The sequence below is a fragment of the Arachis ipaensis genome, chromosome B10 (assembly GCF_059453495.1).
Source record: "Arachis ipaensis isolate K30076 ecotype BB chromosome B10, ASM5945349v1, whole genome shotgun sequence".
Lineage (NCBI taxonomy): Eukaryota > Viridiplantae > Streptophyta > Magnoliopsida > Fabales > Fabaceae > Arachis > Arachis ipaensis.
Window position 1 is genome coordinate 53424538 of NC_142435.1, and position 5979 is coordinate 53430516.

The following is a 5979-nucleotide window of genomic DNA, read 5'->3' on the forward strand; positions in this document are numbered from 1 at the left end:
CACTTCTTAATTGAACTGCTTGGCATTCTTCTGTTATTTGCCTTGACAGCTGCTGCTTTGTTTGCTTAAACTGTTCTTCCATATGTATATTAGCCATCCTTGTCTCTTGTAATCTATCTTTGAATTCGGCTAACTGCCTTGTTAGGAAGTCCAATTGCTGATTGAATTCAGCAGCTTGTTCTACAGGACTGAGTTCAGCAGTTGCTGTTTTAACCTCTTCTTTCATGGAAGGGTCACTGCTTAGATACAGATGCTGATTCCTAGCAACTGTATCAATGAGCTCTTGAGCCTCTTCAATTGTCTTTCTCATGTGGATAGATCCACCAGCTGAGTAATCTAGAGACATCTGAGCTCCTTCTGCAAGCCCATAGTAGAAGATGTCTAACTGAACCCACTCTGAAAACATTTTAGAGGGGCATTTTCGTAGCATCTCTCTGTATCTCTCCCAGGCATCATAAAGGGATTCATTATCTCCTTGTTTAAAGCCTTGGATGTCCAGCCTTAGCTGTGTCATCCTTTTTGGAGGGAAATATTGATTCAGGAATTTTTCTGTCAGCTGTTTCCATGTCCTTATGCTGGCCTTAGGTTGGTTATTCAACCACCTCTTAGCTTGATCTTTTACAGCAAATGGAAACAGCAATAGTCTGTAGACATCCTGATCTATTTTTTTATCATGTACTGTGTCAGCAATCTGCAGAAACTGTGCCAGAAACTCTGTAGGTTCTTCCTGTGGAAGACCGGAATACTGGCAACTTTGCTGCACCATGATAATGAGCTGAGGATTCAACTCAAAGCTACTGACTCCAATGGAGGGTATGCAGATACTACTCCCATATGAAGCAGTAGAGGGGTTAGAATATGACCCCAGAGTCCTCCTGGACTGTTCATTTCCGCTTAGGTCCATGATGGAGAAAGGGAGATGATGTAAAATAAAAAAAAATATATTTTTTTATTTATTTATTAATTTATTTCGAAAATAAAATAAATCAAAATAAAATAAATAAAAATGAGTAAAAGATTTTCGAAAAAGTGAGGAGAGAGAAAGTGGTTAGGAGATTTTGAAAAAGATATGATCTGGAAAAGATTTTAAATTTTTTTTTTTAAATTCTGAAATTTTTTTTTTTAAATAATTTTCGAAAATTTGTTTTAAAAATAGAGAGAAAAGATATTTTTGAATTTAGTGAGGAAAGAGAAAAACAATAAGATAGCACAAGATTTAAAATTTTTAGATCTAATGCTCCTTGTTTTTGAAAATTTTGGAGGGAAAACACCAAGGAACACCAAACTTAAAATTTTTAGAAAACCAAACCAAAATTTTCGAAAATCAAGGGAAATCAACAGGAAAACACCAAACTTAAAGTTTGGCACAAAATTTAATAGAGAAAAATATTATTTATGAAAAAGAAGGTTTTGAAAAGAATATAAAAGACTTTAACCCAATTACCAAGAACACAGATTAACGCTCTAGCCAAATGAGTTATGGAAATTTTCGAAAATTTTAAGAAAAATCAACAAGAAAACACCAAACTTAAAGTTTGGCACAGGATTTAATAGAAAAATTATTTTTGAAAAAGGTTTTAAAAATATGATAGCCAATTACCATGAACATAAACACCACGTTCTAACTAACTGAGCTATAAATTTAAAGTGTTTTAACAAGGGATAAATAATAAAAGACTCTAAACCAAAAAAAAAAAAGAAATTTTTCCTAATCTAAGCAACAAAATAAACCGTTAGTTGTCCAAACACGAACAATCCCCGGCAACGGCGCCAAAAACTTGGTGCAAGAATTATGAATCACACTTTTCACAACTCGTACCACTGACCAGCAAGTGCACTGGGTCGTCCAAGTAATACCTTACGTGAGTAAGGGTCGAATCCCACGGAGATTGTTGGTTTGAAGCAATCTATGGTTATCTTGTAAATCTTAGTCAGGAAGTCAATTATGTTTATCAGTTGAATTACGAACAACCAAGAGAGCATAAATTAAAGGTTACTTGTGCAGTAATGGTGAATATGTTGGAGTGTTGGACGTGCTTTGTCTTCTGAATCTCTGCTTTCCTCTGTCTTCTGATTCACGCACGCACGTCCTTCTATGGCAAGCTGTGTGTTGGTGGATCACCGTTGTCAATGGCTACCTTCCATCCTTCCAGTGAAAACTACGCTCACGCGCTCTGTCACAGCACGGCTAATCACTGGTTGGTTCTCGATCCGGTTGGAATAGGATTCACTATCCTTTTGCGTTTGTCACTAACGCCCAGCCTTCAGGAGTTTGAAGCTCGTCACAGTCATTCAATCCTTGAATCCTACTCGGAATACCACAGACAAGGTTTAGACTTTCCGGATTCTCATGAATGCCGCCATCAATTCTAGCTTATACCACGGAGATTCTGATTAAGGAATCTAAGAGATACTCATTCAATCGTATATAGAACGGAGGTGGTTGTCAGGCACACGTTCATGAATTGAGGAAGGTGATGAGTGTCACAGATCATCACCTCCATCACAGTTAAGCGCGAATGAACATCTTAGATAGGAACAAGCGTGTTTGAATGGAAAACAGAAATACTTGCATTAATTCATCGAGACACAGCAGAGCTCCTCACCCCTAACAATGGGGTTTAGAGACTCATGCCGTCAAAGAATACAAAGTTTAGATCTAAAATGTCATGAGATACAAAATAAGTCTCTAAAAGTTGTTTAAATACTAAACTAGTAGCCTAGGGTTACAAAATATGAGTAGACTATGATGGATGATGCAGAAATCCACTTCTGGGGCCCACATGGTGTGTGCTGGGCTGAGACTTAAGCAATTCACGTGCAGAGGCCATTTGTGGAGTTGAACGCCAGTTTTTATGCCAGTTTGGGCGTTCAACTCCAGCTTTTGATCCATTTCTGGCGCTGGACGCCAGAATTGGGCAGAGAACTGGCGTTGAACGCCAGTTTATGTCGTCTATCCTTGTGCAAAGTATGGACTATTATATATTTCTGGAAATCCCTGGATGTCTACTTTCCAACACAATTAGAAGCATGCCATTTCGAGTTCTGTAGCTCCAGAAAATCCACTTTGAGTGCAGGGAGGTCAGAATCCAACAGCATCAGCAGTCCTTTTTCAGCCTGAATCAGATTTTTGCTCAGCTCCCTCAATTTCAGCCAGAAAAATACCTGAAATTACAGAAAAACACACAACTCATAGTAAAGTCCAGAAATATGAATTTTTCCTAAAAACTAATGAAAATAGACTAAAAACTAACTAAAACATACTCAAAACTATATGAAATTAACTCCAAAAAGCGTATAAAATATCCGCTCATCAATGACATTCTTTATTGGCAAAAATCTTGTTCGTCAATCCTATTCCAACATGATCGAGAACCGACAGATGATTAGCCGTGCGGTGACAGCGCATTTGGAACGTTTTCACTGAGAGGATGGGAAGTAGCCATTGACAACGGTGATGCCCAACATAAAGCTTGCCATGGAAAGGAGTATGAATGATTGGAAGAAGGCAATAAGAAAGCAGAGGTTCAGGAGGAACAAAGCATCTTCATATGCTTATCTGAAATTCTAACCAAAGAATTACATAAGTATCTCTATCTTTATTTTACGTTTTATTTATCTTTTAATTATCAATTCTCCATCACCATCTGAATTCGCCTGACTGAGATCTACAAGGTGTGATTCACGTTTAAGAGCTCCAAGTCCTTTGGCGCAATTGTTGATGATCACAATTTCGTGCACCAAGTTTTTGGTGCCGTTGCCAGGGATTGTTCGAGTTTGGACAACTGACGGTTCATCTTGTTGCTTAGATTAGGTACTTTTCTTTTTATTTTTCAGAATTTTTAAGAATGAATTCTAGAGTTTCAAGGTGATGCCCTTATCATCACAAAAGCTGATTGATTCTCATCAATTTAGCTGCTGAATGTAATGTCCTGCTGAAGCTTGGCCAACCATGTCTAATCTTTTTAGACTAAAGCTTTAGACTAACATTGCATGATTCCTGGAATTCTTATTAAAATTTTTGAATCCCTTTATTTTCTTTTCCATATAAGTTTCGAAAATCACAAAAAAATTTATAAAATCATAAAAATAAAAAAATTATTTTATGTTTCTTGTTTGAGTCTAATGTCAATTTTTAAGTTTGGTGTCAATTGCATTCTTGCATTTTTCGAAAATATGCAATATGTTCTTCATTGATCTTCAAGTTGTTCTTGATGATTTCATTGCTCTGATCTTTAAATTCTCTTGTTTTGTGTGTTTTGTTGTTTCTCATATGCATTCTCAATTTGTTAATGTCTCTTATATGAAAATTTTTAAGTTTGGTGTCCTGCATGCATTGTTTGTTTGATTTGAGTTTCTTAAGATTAATTATATTTTGATTGTTTCTCATCATTGAAAAATTCAAAAAAAAAAATTCTTAAAACTATGTCTTTTCAAGTCAATAATACAGAGAATTGAAGATTCAGAACATTCAGTAGAGAAATTAAACAGAAAAACGTACCTGGCTGGGCGTTTAACGCCCAAAAAGGTAGGATTTTGGGCGTTAAATGCTAGAATGGATGCCATTCTGGGCGTTTAACGCCAGGATGACACTAGAGGGAAGATTTTGTTTTTGATCCAAATATTTTTTTCAAATCTTCATAATTTTTCAAAATCAAATCTTTTTCAAATCATATCTTTTCAATCATATCATTTCAAAATCAATTTCTTTTCAATTTTTATTTATTACTATTTTCAAAAATCCTTGCTACAATTAATAATTTAATTCAAGATTTTTTAGTTGTTACTTGCCTATTAAGAAAGGATCAAAAGTTTTAATTCTAGAATCATATCTTCTAATTTCTTGTTAGTCAAGTAATCAACTTTAATTTTAAAACTTTCTCTTTTTAGTTTGATTTTCAAGCATATCTTCTCAATCAAATCTTTTCAATCACATCTTTTTCAAAATTTATTTTCAATCATATCTTTTTAATTTCTAATCTCAAAATCTTTTTTCAAAATCACTCAATTAGTTTCTCTAATGCAACAGAATTGCAAGTTTCATGGACTTTCATTAGAAGATCCTCATCAGTTTTTAGCTAAATTCTTGCAAATTTATGACACTGTCAAGACCAATGGGGTTGACCCTGAAGTCTACAGACTTATGCTTTTTTCTTTTGCTGTAAGAGACAGAGCTAGGACATGGTTGGATTCACAACCTAAAGAAAGCCTGAACTCTTGGGAAAAGCTAGTCAATGCCTTCTTGGCAAAGTTCTTTCCACCTCAAAAAATTGAGCAAGCTTAGATTGGAAGTCCAAACCTTCAGACAGAAAGAAGGTGAATCCCTCTATGAAGTTTGGGAAAGATACAAGCAATTGATCAAAAAATGTCCTTTGGACAAGCTTTCAGAATGGAGCATCATAGGTATTTTCTATGATGGTCTGTCTGAACTATCCAAGATGTCATTGGATAGCTCTGCTGGAGGATCTCTTCATCTGAAGAAGACGCCTGCAAAAGCTCAGAAACTCATTAAAATGGTTGCAAATAACCAATTCATGTACACTTCTGAAAGGAATCCTGTGAATAATGGGATAGCTCAAAAGAAAGGAGTTCTTGAGATTGATACTCTAAATGCCATATTGGCTCAGAATAAAATATTGACCCAACAAGTCAATATGATTTCTCAGAGTCTGTCTGGAATGCAAGCAGCAACAGGCAGTACAAAGGAAGCTTCCTCTGAAGAAGAAGCTTATGATCCTGAGAACCCAGCAATGGAAGAGGTGAATTACATGGGAGAACCCTATGGAAACACCTATAATCCTTCATGGAGAAATCATCCAAATCTCTCATGGAAGGATCAACAGAGACCTCAACAAGGTTTCAACAACAATAATGGTGGAAGAAACAGGTTTAGCAATAGCAAGCCTTTTCCATCATCTTCTTAGCAATAGACAGAGAATTCTAAGCAAAACCACTCTGACTTAGCAACCATTGTCTCTG

The 5979-nt window shown here is 35.8% G+C and overlaps 1 non-coding gene across 1 annotated transcript; it reads right to left on the minus strand.

The window, feature by feature from the left end:
- Positions 1–5276: 5276 nt before the first annotated feature.
- On the minus strand, positions 5277–5384 carry LOC148580061 (small nucleolar RNA R71). Its single transcript, XR_015896667.1, has one exon. It is a non-coding gene; the product is annotated as a small nucleolar RNA R71 (small nucleolar RNA).
- Positions 5385–5979: the final 595 nt, after the last annotated feature.